Source organism: Oncorhynchus nerka, linkage group LG14 (assembly GCF_034236695.1).
Source record: "Oncorhynchus nerka isolate Pitt River linkage group LG14, Oner_Uvic_2.0, whole genome shotgun sequence".
NCBI lineage: Eukaryota > Metazoa > Chordata > Actinopteri > Salmoniformes > Salmonidae > Oncorhynchus > Oncorhynchus nerka.
Genome location: NC_088409.1, coordinates 41,949,895 through 41,963,311, shown reverse-complemented (window position 1 = coordinate 41,963,311; position 13,417 = coordinate 41,949,895). Strand labels below are relative to the sequence as shown.

General features: G+C 42.7%; 1 protein-coding gene across 2 annotated transcripts in view; it reads left to right on the top strand.

Moving 5' to 3' along the window:
* Positions 1 to 8,995: 8,995 nt before the first annotated feature.
* LOC115141117 (raftlin) overlaps positions 8,996 to 13,417 on the top strand; it is a 66,792-nt gene continuing 62,370 nt past the window's right edge. For both annotated transcript variants that reach the window (XM_029679765.2, XM_029679764.2), the window contains exon 1: positions 8,996 to 9,410. The gene's annotated coding sequence lies outside the window, so the exon portion shown is untranslated. The remainder of the gene's footprint in view (positions 9,411 to 13,417) is intronic.

The following is a 13,417-nucleotide window of genomic DNA, read 5'->3' as shown; positions in this document are numbered from 1 at the left end:
ACACTTCTAAATAAATCCTGATAATGCCATGGTTTCCTTTTAGTGAATAATGGTCAGTGAGAAGGTTAGAGGCTAGAACAAAACATGCTAACCTCTTACATTTTTTAAATCTGCAAACCACTTAAAATGAAATGAGAGAATATGATGAAACCAAACACCCACGTCACCTTTACCATCATTCACGTCTGTCAACAACACTTATGTTTGTATTTTTAACTGGGTGTTCCTCTCTACACACTATACATTTTTGGGATGCAGCAAATACAATGTATGCAGTCTGACCTAAAAATACTGAATAAAAGTATAAATGCAACAAATTCAGAGATTTTATTGAGGTACTGTTCATATAAGGAAATCAGTCAATTGAAATACATTCATTAGACCCTAATCCATGGATTTCACATGACTGGGAATACAGATATGCATCTGTTGGTCATAGATTCCTTTTTTATTTTAAAGTAGGGGCGTGGATCAGAACTAGTCAGTATCTGTTGTGACAACCATTTACCTCATTCAGCATGACATCTCCTTAGCATTGAGTTGGTCAGGCTGTTGATTGTGGCCTGTCGATTGTTGTCCCACTCCTCTTCAATGGCTGTGCGAAGTTGCTGGATATTGGCGGGAACTAGAACACGCTACCGTACGCATCGATCCAGAGCACCCCAAACATGCTCAATGGGTGACATGTCTGGTGAGTATGCACGCCATGGAAGAACTGGGTCATTTTAAGATTCTGGATATTGTTATATTTTTGGTCCTGATGTGGCAAGACAGTTGAAATAAAATCACAATACATTTTGAAAGTTATATTCTTCAAGACTCAATGGCTATACGGTATATTAATTGAAATGTCCTAAAATGGATGTACCAATCCCTGATTGCCCCTTTTAAATACTATTTAAACCCCCTTCCCCCCCACACACACACTCAGTTGTATGACCTATAGATATTGAACTATCCTCAGACTGTACAGTTCCATTTGTCCAGTGTCTCTTGAATATTTGAGCCAAGTGAAGCTGTACCTTCAGTAATAAACACTAGAGGGCATTCTCACTTGTTAAAAGGATGAGGCAGCTACACTCTCCTCTGTATGTATTTGGACAGTGAAGCAGAAATGTAAAATGTGGCTCTGCATTTTGGATTTTGGATCAAATGTTTAATGAGGCAACAGAACAGGGTGTCTCCTTTCTGACGAAGAGGAGTAGTACGAAGGATCAGAGGACCAATGCGCAGCGTGGTAAGTGTTCATCTTGTATATTTACACTAAAATACAAAATAACAACGTGAATAAACAAAACAAACGAAACAGTCCAGTGTGGAACAAACACTGACACAGGAAACAATCACCCACAACTCAAAAGTGAAACCAGGCTACCTAAGTATGGTTCTCAATCAGGGACAACGATTGACAGCTGCCTCTGATTGAGAACCATACCAGGCCAAACACAGAAATCCCAAATTATAGAATAAGGAACTGCCCACCCCAACTCACGCCCTGACCATACTAAAACAAAGAAAAAACAAAGGACTGAAGGTCAGAACGTGACAGTACCCCTCCCCCCCAAAGGTGCGGACTCCGGCCGCAAAACCTGAAGGGAGGGTCTGGGTGGGCGTCTGTCCGCGGTGGCGGCTCTTGCGCGGGACGTGGACCCCACTCTACCATAGTTTTTGTCCGCCTCTTCACCTGCCTCCGTGGCCTCGCCGCCGACCTCGGACTGGGGACCTTAGCCCTGGGTCCCGAAAGGATTGGAGATTCTGGAAGCACCGGACGGACGGGAGACTCCGGCAGCTCCGGAGTGAAAGGCGATTCCGGCAGCTCCTGGCAGACGGACGGCTCTGGCAGCTCCTGAATGACGGACGGCTCCGGCAGCTCCTGGCTGACGGGTGGCTCTGGCGGCTCAGGACAGACGGGTGGCTCTGGTGGCTCAGGACAGATGGGAGACTCTGGCAGCTCAGGACAGATGGGAGACTCTGGCAGCTCAGGGCAGACGGACGGCTCTGGCAGCTCAGGACAGACGGGCGGCTCTGGCAGCTCCTGACTGACGGACGGCTCCGGCAGCTCCTGACTGACTGGCGGCTCTGGCAGCTCCTGGCTGACAGGCAGCTCTGGCGGCTCAGGACAGACGGGCGGCTCTGGTGGCTCAGGACAGATGGGAGACTCTGGCAGCTCAGGACAGACTGGAGACTCTGGCAGCTCAGGACAGACGAACGGCTCTGGCAGCTCAGGACAGACGGTCGGCTCTGGCAGCTATTTTAATACACTAAGGGATTTGTCCAAATACAGTACTTGACTTCAAATGAGGGGGGGGGGGTATGCATAAAGTGATATTTACCTCATATACGGTAAAACAGATTTCTTTTCATGCAGAATGCACATTGTATTTGAGGATATTTTCATAGGTGTTTACTTTAAATCCAATATGCTGGAGTGTAGAGCCAAATGTTAAACAAATGAAAATATTTAAAATATGGTTCACTATCGAAATACATATGGAGGGGAGTGTACATCCAAATGTTTATTTTTTCCCCTCTTTTTTTGTCATACCCTCCCTTCCCTGAATGTAGTAAACTTCTACTGTTACTTAAAGCTATTTTGACTCACATATACTGTACACTCTAATTCCAACCCTCAAATGTCCACGTGCTTAGCCATCTTTCCCAGTACTCTACAATTGTGAAACTGATACATTTTACAATTTATACTACTCAATTTAAGTCATGCATGGTTTTTCATTGAAGGCAGACAAACCAATTCATTCCTTTCTCTTTTAGGTAATTGCCTCTTCCATTTTTGTGGCAGAGATGTGATGAGTTATTATACTTTTGTATTGAACATACTGTACATTTCCATACACCTTTGTTAATTGTGATTGTGACAATTTTACCATCATTATTTACAATATCATTCATAATGATACCTTCCATATACAATTTTTCCAAATAAATGGATCTTTGCTCTATCGGTATATTGGAGTTAAACTGTAATATTTGTTCTGCCTCTTCTGGAGGATGAAATTAGAATTGTAACCAACTCTGTATGACTTCATTTAAAAAAAGGACACTTTAAATAGGGTTCCATTGTCAAGCCACCTGTAATGGTAACATCGGATGACGCTAGAGAGACGAAGCAGGTACGGGGAATAAAACGCTTAATATAGAACAGACATGGAACGAGACAGTAACAGCATCAGCAAACAGGGAACACGGACAAAAAACAACAATTAATGCAGCAGTGGGGAGCAGAGCAAGGTAACTGACAAATATAGGGGAGGAAATAAACAGATGATGAGTGAGTCCAGGTGAGTCCAATAACGCTGATGCGTGTGACGAGGGAAGGAGTGAGGGAAGGAGTGAGTGATGCAGGGCAGCCTGGCGCCCTCAAGCGCCCGGGGTGGCAGACGTGACAGACATGGTGGGTTTTAATCTGTATTATGGCGAAAAGGCCCCCTTTTGAACATTGGTTGTGCCTCTCTTAGTGTAACGGATGTGAAATGGCTAGCTAGTTAGCGGTGTTCGCGCTAAATAGCGTTTTTTAATAGGGGACGTCACTTGCTCTGAGACCTTGAAGTAGTAGTTACGCGGCTTTTGTGGAGCGATGGGTAATGATGCTTCGTGGGTGTCCGTTGTTGATGTGTGCAGAGGGTATGGGCGAGGGGACGGTCTAAAGTTATACTGTTACATTAGGCTACGTTTACACAGGCAGCCCAATTCTGATCGTTTTCCCCTAATTGGTATTTTGACCAATCAGATCTGAAAATGATCTGGTGGGAAAAGTTCAATGTGATTGGTCAAAAGACAAATTATTGCAAGAAATATATATTACAATTGGGCTGTCTGTGTAGACATAGCCTGAGTAGCCTACTAGGAAAACCAGTTTGGATTTAGATATTTTTTAAATTTTAACATTTTTATTTTTATTTATTTCACCTTTATTTAACCAGGTAGGCAAGTTAAGAACAAGTTCTCATTTACAATTGCGAGCTGGCCAAGATGAAGAGTTGACGAGCATGCATTTAGTTTTACTTGTATTTAAGAGCAATTGGAGGCCACGGAAGGAGAGTTGTATGGCATTGAAGCTTGCCTGGAGGGTTGTTAACACAGTGTCCAAAGAAGGGCCAGAAGTATACAGAATGGTGTCGTCTGCGTAGAGGTGGATCAGAGACTCACTAGCAGCAAGAGCCACTTCATTGATGTATACAGAGAAGAGAGTCGGTCCAAGTATTGAACCCTGTGGCACCCCATAGAGACTGCCAGAGGTCCAGACAGCAGACCCTCCGATTTGACACACTGAACTCTATCAGAGAAGTAGTTGGTGAACCAGGCGAGGCAATCATTTGAGAAACCAAGGCTGTCGAGTCTGCCGATGAGGATGTGGTGATTGACAGAGTCGAAAGCCTTGGCCAGATCAATGAATACGGCTGCACAGTAATGTTTCTTATCGATGGCGCTTAAGATATCGTTTAGGACCTTGAGCGTGGCTGAGGTGCACCCATGACCAGCTCTGAAACCAGATTGCATAGCAGAGAAGGTATGGTGAGATTCGAAATGGTCGATAATCTGTTTGTTGACTTGGCTTTCGAAGACCTTAGAAAGGCATGGTAGGATAGATATAGGTCTGTAGCAGTTTGGGTCAAGAGTGTGTCCCCCTTTGAAGAGGGGCATGACCGCAGCTGCTTTCCAATCTTTGGGAATCTCAGACGACACGAAAGAGAGGTTGAACAGGCTAGTAATAGGGGTGGCAACAAGTTCGGCAGATAATTTTAGAAAGAAAGGGTCCAGATTGTCTAGCCCGGCTGATTTGTAGGGGTCCAGATTTTGCAGCTCTTTCAGAACATCAGCTGAACGGATTTGGGAGAAGGAGAAATGGGGAAGGCTTGGGCGAGTTGCTGTTGTGGGTGCAGGGTGCATTTTCTTACATTTTCAATAATTTTTCAAATATTTTTTAAAGAATCCCGTCTGATGATTCTTTTTAAATTCTGAGCAATACATTTTGCCAATATATTTGTGTTGCAACATTGAAGGGTGAGGGGCCTCCAATTCCCCGATTCCTGCTTCAGTAGGAGAGAGATCGGTCCCTCTTTTTGTGTGTCTGACAGTTTTCCATTTATATTCAAGTAATTTAAAACATGATAGTAATGGATCTTTCAGTAGTTCAAATGTTTATATCTCTATTGTAATGTCCAGGCTAGGGCTTTTCCCCATCTGAAAGGAATCAATTGCCATCGATAATTAATTTTGTGTAATTAGATAATTGTAACAAGAATCTTGTTTTTTGTCACATAGTTTTTTTTAAAAATTGGTAGAAGGATATCACAACTCATCGTGAAGTGAGGTCGGAGGAACTTGACAATTGAACATTTATTTACAATATTTTACTTCCTCATTCAAAATCTCCTTTGGTGAGAAGTAGTTCTGTAGGTAATTCTTTTGTTGCATTTATATATTGAAGGTTGAGGCATTTAAGTCATTCTCCATCCAGTTTGTTCAGTTTTTTTAAGATAAGTGAAGCCTGATTTTTCCTAATTAAGTCCCTCAAACTTATTTTGTCTTGTGTCTAGATTATTCAGTGCTTTCTGTAGTACATTTACCAATACCATTAATGTGTAATGTTAGATGTTCTATTTCTGTTGTAAGTCTTTTCTCCATTGACCAATAACATTTTTGTTTTTTGGGATGAATATTTAAAGGCATCCCATACAATAAGTGGGTCCACTGAACCTGTATTGTGTAAGAAAAAGTGAATTCCTATGAATTCCTTTGTTTTTGTTAAAGTACTGTCAGTCAATAAACCCAAGTTAAATTTACAATATGTTCCAAATGTTTCTTCGCAGTTCTCATCATTATGTTTATCTGTGTAAAATCTACCAAATAAACTGTTACATTTCAGCACATAAGTTAGCTCAATTATTTGAAAATTAAACATTTGAATCTGGAAATGTATTTGGTCATGTTTTTTTAATCTCAACTCAATTTCTCAAGATTTGGCAGTGTTTACAGTTATGCTACAATGACACAAAGTTCCATCTAAGCAATTTCTTTAGACTTATTTTGAGTATGACTTGTATGAAACACCAGCATGCACAAAGCTACGGCTAAAGCTAGGTGATGCTATCCCATTTGAATGGTTTCTGAACTTGTGTCAGTGGGAAAATGTCAGTAATACCAGTGGTGCATTCCTTTATGGTCATCTTAGGGTTACAGTCAAGTATAAACCTAATAACACCACCCAGGCAATCACTCTGATGACATCATGTAAATGTCCTTTGTTTTCAACATGATTCTTTTTGACAGATTATAAACTGATTACCCGCGACTAAACATGGTGGCAACTACACTGTGGAAGATCATTACTGTTCTTCAGGCTTCAGCAAAGGAGCTATTCTGGCAGACTGGCTGCTTTTGATTTCAGTTGTAACTTATAACAAGCGGGAAAACAGCTACCCATCCTTTACCATCAGTGCTGCGTGTTACGTGATATTTGAAATCTTCTCCAAGGGCAGAGTAGTACTCCTGGAACAGTGTTTCATCCAATGTCACCTTTGCCTGTAAAATGTACTCCAATGCTAAATATGCCATATTAAATTGGATGCGTGTAGCCCAGAACTAAATGTGTGTTGGCAGTTCCTATTCTTGCTTTCAGGGGGTACGTTTGAACTCTAATAGGGATCCTGTTGTGTAGTAGAATAGAGAATCTCAAGCTTTCAACAGAGATGCATCATTAATTTGTGACCCGAAGAAATGGTTGCCTTCTGACTGAGGCCCAACACCACTGGAAGAGGTGTATGCCCTTGGATGAAAGTGCCCTGTTTTGAGCATACAACTGCCCTATTGTTCAAGGAAATGGGCTGAGGCCAGGATTCTTTCAATTGCAGAGTGGCTTTCCAGATAATACTTTCAGAAGCTCATCACAATGTTCTAAGCATAACCATGATGTTGTATGATAATGTTTTTGTCCAGAAAGGCTGAAATGTATGTAGTGTATTTCTAGAAATGTTCATTGGGATGGAAGTCTGCTGTCATGGATATGCTTTTCATGTGATTTTCAAATGTCAGGCCATGATTAAAGTTGACACAAGCCATTTTTAACAACAATTCAGAGAGTTCTAACATGTTCATAAGCTTCTTATGACCAAGAGCATCATGAGGCTATCATCTGCACAGCATGCAGCGCAAGGGAAATGCATATGTTTATTGATAACATTTCCAATGAGTAACGCAAAGGACATTTTAAAGCAGAATCTTGAATGCCAAACTCAATTTTATTTGCACTCCGATTTGTCATCTAGATGGACAAAGGAATGCTTCTCAGCCAATTTGTTAGCTAAAATGCGATGACTCACTTGCGATAAACTGAGATTCCTTGTGATTTCTGCCTTCCATGTAAACTCCCCTTGTCTACTGACTTCTCCAGGACAATGGCATCTTTCTCAAGGCATTGCCTCTGGTCCTTCGTTTCAGCAATTAAGCCAGAGACACACTGAGACGCACGAAAACGGATGGAATCGTATATGACGTACATCATTTTCTGTCAAAAGTACAACTCAAGTGAACTATTTTCGGACGATTTGCCGCCATCAAAAGACAGACTCTCTCATTCGTTAACAGATGACTCCCATTGGAAAAGCATTGGTTCCATCTGAATTACTCAGACAACAGTGTGTTGCCAATTCTGGTGGCAACATCTGAACTGTCCAGCAATGTTTTTGCTGCTCCATGAGAGAATAGTATCCTCAATGATGCAAGAGCCCCAAATGTACACAGCAGACCCAACGCTGATGTCCCATAAATGATCTGTCCCATCCACCTGCACAGTGGTGTAAAATACTTAAGAAGAAATGCTTTAAAGTACTACTTTAATTTGTTTTTTGGGGTATCTGTACTTTACTATTTATATTTTGGACAACTTTTAATTTTCTTTAGGAGTGAAGTAAAAGTATGTCATTTTGACACCTAAAAGTTACATTTTGAATGCTTAGCAGGACAGGACAACTGTCAAATTCACACCCCTGGTCATCTCTACTGCCACTGATCTGGCGGACTCACTGAACACAAATGCTTTGTTTGCAAATTGAGCGCTGTTGAGTATCTGGCTATCCATAAATTTAAATACACATTGTGCCATCTTGGTTTGCTTAAAATATAAGGAATTTGAAATGATTTATACTTTTACTTTTGATACTTAAGTATATTTAAAACCAAATACTTAGACTTTTACTGAAGTAATATTTTACTGGGTGACTTTCACTTTTTCATTTTCTATTAAGGTAGCTTTACTTTTACTCAAGCATGACAATTGGGAACTTTTTTCCACCACTGCACCTGCATAAAGAATATCTTCCATGTTACATTGCAATCGCTTTCCCATGTTGTTTTACTTCAATGTTCACTTCTGTCAAAATCCCTGGTTTCTGTGTCAGACAACTGTCTCCAGAGCAGTGGTCCCTCTCACAGCCTGGTGTGAATAATGAATATGCAGCTATAGGGGGCCTCGACAGGATCGTATTAAATATATATAGTCACCACAGAAGTGCTGACACAACAACTTACCCACCAAAACATTCTCACACCCTGTACCCTACCCATAGTCAACCCCACCAAATAGTCAAGGAATACACTAGTATGTATAATACATCATATCTCTCCTTGAAATTACCATTTTTATTTTCCATCCTTCTGTCTCCCCAGCTCTTTCTCCACTTTTACTCCTTGTACACCCTTTATTGTTTCCTCACCTCTCCCCATTTCGCCCTCCCTCTCTCTCTGGCATCCCCCCATCCTTCCCTCTCGCCCTCCCTCTTTCCCCCAGCCTCATCCTCAGATGGATTCTTCAGTCAGTCGACTGGAACTGGTGCGGCTCCCGGAGAAGCCTTGAGTGAGTGAAAGAGAGGGAGAGGGAAAGATAGAGGGGTGGAGGGGCTGCGCCGAACAGAGGTTGGGTCAGAGCGCTCCATCGCTTCAGACAATCACAAGAGAGGAAGAGAGAGAGAGAGAGAGAGAGAGAGAGATAGAGAGGAGGTAGATATGTGACAGGATGTGGTTTCCCTGAGCTTGCAGAACATAGCCGAGGCATACTTTGAGCATGACCTAAACGCACGCGCTCAAAGTGTTTGCTGCGCACCGTTAGCTAGTCAGCCTCTGGCGAGGATCGAACAAGCTGGCAGAGCTACTGATCCCATCCAGATTTTAGTCTTCTTGCTGTCTTTTTCCCCTCTTTGACCAGAAAGCCTCTGTTCGAGCTGTATCTGCAGGACCTGAGTGAAGAATCGCAGAGGATCTGAGCGTGGACTGTTGCGCGGTGCTGTTCTCCTGTCAGTAGAATGTGTGTGTTTGTTCGGGGAGCCGTTCCAGTGGCTTTCTCTTGATCTCAACAGTAAACTTTCCAACTCCCGTAGTCAACAGCTTCTGATCAGGTAACTCCCTTTTCTTTCTACTTTAACTTGCATGTGTTTACCACTAGTCTACATCCTTATTTCTCAAGGCTTGAGAAAATAAATATGTAGCCTACAGGAAAAGACACTGATAAAGACAGACTGTACATCTTTTTGGACAGAAGTCACAGACAACTTAGTGTTCTGGTTGTTTATAGCATAACAACTGTTCAGAGGCAGATTAATGAGGATGAATGCATCAGTCAAGGGATGCCGCAAGCCACAAGTTTGGCTTGTGTGCAATGTCTTACAAGAAACTCCTGATCACCAACCCACACTCCTCCCATACACACCCACGCATGCACACAAACGTGCGCGCGCATACACACATAAACACCTTCTTATGCTCAGAGCAGTAATCGTGTTGATCAATGAGCTGGTTGGTTTGAAGTCACATTCTTTTTTAAATGTATTTTTATTTTTTTATTTCACCTTTATTTAACCAGGTAGGCTAGTTGAGAACAAGTTCTCATTTACAACTGCGACCTGGCCAAGATAAAGCAAAGCAGTGCAACACAAACAACACAGAGTTACACATGGGTTAAACAAACGTACAGTCAATAACACAATCTAAAAATCATTATACAGTGGGTGCAAATGTAGTAAGATTAGGGAGATAAGGCATTAAATAGGCCATAGTGGCAAAATAATTACAATTTAGCATTAACACTGGAGTGATAGATGTGCAGAAGATGAATGTGCAAGAAGAGATACTGGGGTGCAAATGAGCAAAAAATAATAACAGTATGGGGATGAGGTAGGTGGGTGGGCTATTTACAGATGGGCTGTGTACAGGTGCAATGATTGGTAAGCTGCTCTGACAGCTGATGCTTAAAGTTGGTGAGGGAGATATAAGACTCCAGCTTCAGTGATTCTTGCAATTCGTTCCAGTCATTGGCAGCAGAGAACTAGAAGTGTGGTACCAGAGGGGTGAGAATGCCAAAAATGTCTACCTAGCTCCAATCACTGAACCCTGATGGCATTTCAAGATGTGCTTGACATACAGTATTAAACCTTAGGCTCTACTGCAGAGAGAGAGAGAGAGAGTGTGAGTGTGTTTGCCAGTGTGAGAGAAAGCAAGAGCGAGGGAGGGACAAAGTAGAGCGAACGAGTTGAAGGATGTGAGAAGGGATAAGAGGTTGGGAGAAAGGAGAAGAGGGCATGAGAGAGGAATGCACACAGACAGGAAGAGTGAGAAGGAATGAGAGAGAGTGTTAGGGAGTGAGTGAGGAAGAGAGAGAGTTTGAGTGAACTGTTAATCAGTTCCAGCTGGTTGGTTGTGAGGGCTGGGCTGTTAACCCTATATTGTTGCTGGGTCACGAGCTAGCACGCACGCACGCACACACACACACACACACACACACACACACACACACACACACACACACACACACACACACACACACACACACACACAGGGAAACACTTTTCAACAGGAACCCCCATATGACTGCATCACAGACTAGCCACAACCCAAATATAACTGGCCAGCCCTGAATGGGAAAGTCATTGTGGTATCTGCTCCATGCTGTAGGCCTCATTTGAAACAGAGAATAATAGATGGGACAAAAGGTGAAGCGAGCGAGCCGGAGCAAAAACAGTTTCATTACATAATTACGGTGTTAAATTGAATACTCGCCTGATATAATCTATAAGGCCTACATAGTAGGAACTCACTATTGTGTGTTTCATAAAGTTGATCATGTTCACAGATTTTCTGAACATTGACTTCTGTCGTCCAGCTGCGTTGATGTTCAAACTTCCATTTTAATCCAGTTCCCACATGTCTGATATTGGACCAGGGTGTAGAGATTTAACTGGTCAAAATGTTTTTAAAAAATGTATATAGCCCTTCGTACATCAGCTGATATCTCAAAGTGCTGTACAGAAACCCAGCCTAAAACCCCAAACAGCAAGCAATGCAGGTGTAGAAGCACGGTGGATAGGAAAAACTCCCTAGAAAGGCCAAAACCTAGGAAGAAACCTAGAGAGGAACCAGGCTATGTGGGGTGGCCAGTCCTCTTCTGGCTGTGCCGGGTGGAGATTATAACAGAACATGGCCAAGATGTTCAAATGTTCATAAATGACCAGTATGGTCGAATAATAATAAGGCAGAACAGTTGAAACTGGAGCAGCAGCACGGTCAGGTGGACTGGGGACAGCAAGGAGTCATCATGTCAGGTAGTAGAAAGAGAGAATTAGAGAGAGCATATGTGGGGTGGCCAGTCCTCTTCTGGCTGTGCCGGGTGGAGATTATAACAGAACATGGCCAAGATGTTCAAATGTTCATAAATGACCAGCATGGTTGAATAATAATAAGGCAGAACAGTTGAAACTGGAGCAGCAGCATGGCCAGGTGGACTGGGGACAGCAAGGAGTCATCATGTCAGGTAGTCCTGGGGCATGGTCCTAGGGCTCAGGTCCTCCGAGAGAGAGAAAGAAAGAGAGAAGGAGAAAATTAGAGAACGCACACTTAGATTCACACAGGACACCGAATAGGACAGGAGAAGTACTCCAGATATAACAAACTGACCCTAGCCCTCCGACACATAAACTACTGCAGCATAAATACTGGAGGCTGAGACAGGAGGGGTCAGGAGACACTGTGGCCCCCTCCGAGGACACCCCCGGACAGGGCCAAACAGGGCCAAACAGGTCCTGAGTTGAATTTGAATTGAATTGGCTTGAATAGAATTGGAAAGTCTTGCTTGATTTTAAACCGTTTCCATTTAACGGAATTCAGCCGACTTTGCCAGCATCTTACCAGAATCTCCCCAGAAGCGGCCTGATGCTAATTTAAATACATGTATACAAAATTACCCGATTTAGTAATTTTAAATATTACTATTATACATTTTATACATACAAATTATACCCACCCATCCACAAAACAATTGTGTTTCAGCGTGCCTGTGCCTGGCCCACCACAGGAGTCGCTACAGCGCGATGGGACAAGGACATCCTGGCCGGCCAAACCCTCCCCTAACTCAATTGTGCGTCGCCTCATGGGTCTCACGGTTGCAGCCGGCACAGGTCTCAAACCAGCATCTGTAGCAACGCAGTTTGCACTGCAATGCAGTGTCTTAGACTGCTGCGCCACTCAGGAGGCTCCATCCACAAAGATTTTAATGCTTATCAATTGCCTTGCACAAAGTATCAAAATACTCAAATACTACACAGGACTCTTAAAGAATTTCATTTAATTGTTCATTGTATTTTTTGATCACAGACACAATGAGAAAATATGGAAAAATCAATAATTAAATGTTATATAAAGCAGCCCGTGTAATCATCTGCCAGAGAGTAGCCCCCAATCGGCCCAAGCCTCAAGTAATATATTTGGGCCAGATAACTCTCACTGGAATCAGTCTGAGGCCCAAGTAATACATTTGGGCCAGAAAACTCACACCGGAATCAGCCCGAGCTCAAACCCACATCCTAGCCACAAGTAATACTGCCGAAGGGGGCCCAGACTTGGGCCACATGACATCGGCCGTGTCTGACTCTCAGCCGAGTGCCCCGACTCTCAGCCGGAATTGGCCCAGATTCACTGTGCTAGCTGGGATAGTACTTGAACATAGTTCTGTCTTCCCATAAAACATATTTTAAACAAGAACCAAAACTGAGAATTACTGAAAGAATATTTCCATATTGAAAGACTCTACACACACACAATTCCACACATACTCTATTTATCCCTATTTGCCTCCCTACAAGTACCTACCCACCGTATTTTAGGCCTTTTGGGTAAACAGCTTAGCCTGATTACTTGCTGAAAGATGACGGGTAATTCTTTGCATTTCTCCTGACAGCGATGACAGTCTAAATGGATTATACTCTTGCATAAGCATCACATCTATGTCCTTTGAAATGCTTCAGTACATGATCTGTGGCAAAGATTGTACCTTTTTCTTTCTTTAGTGATGGGCTTTTGAAGAGACCAATTTATTCAAGCCTTTGGCATAGCCTGAAAGTACTTAGAATGGATA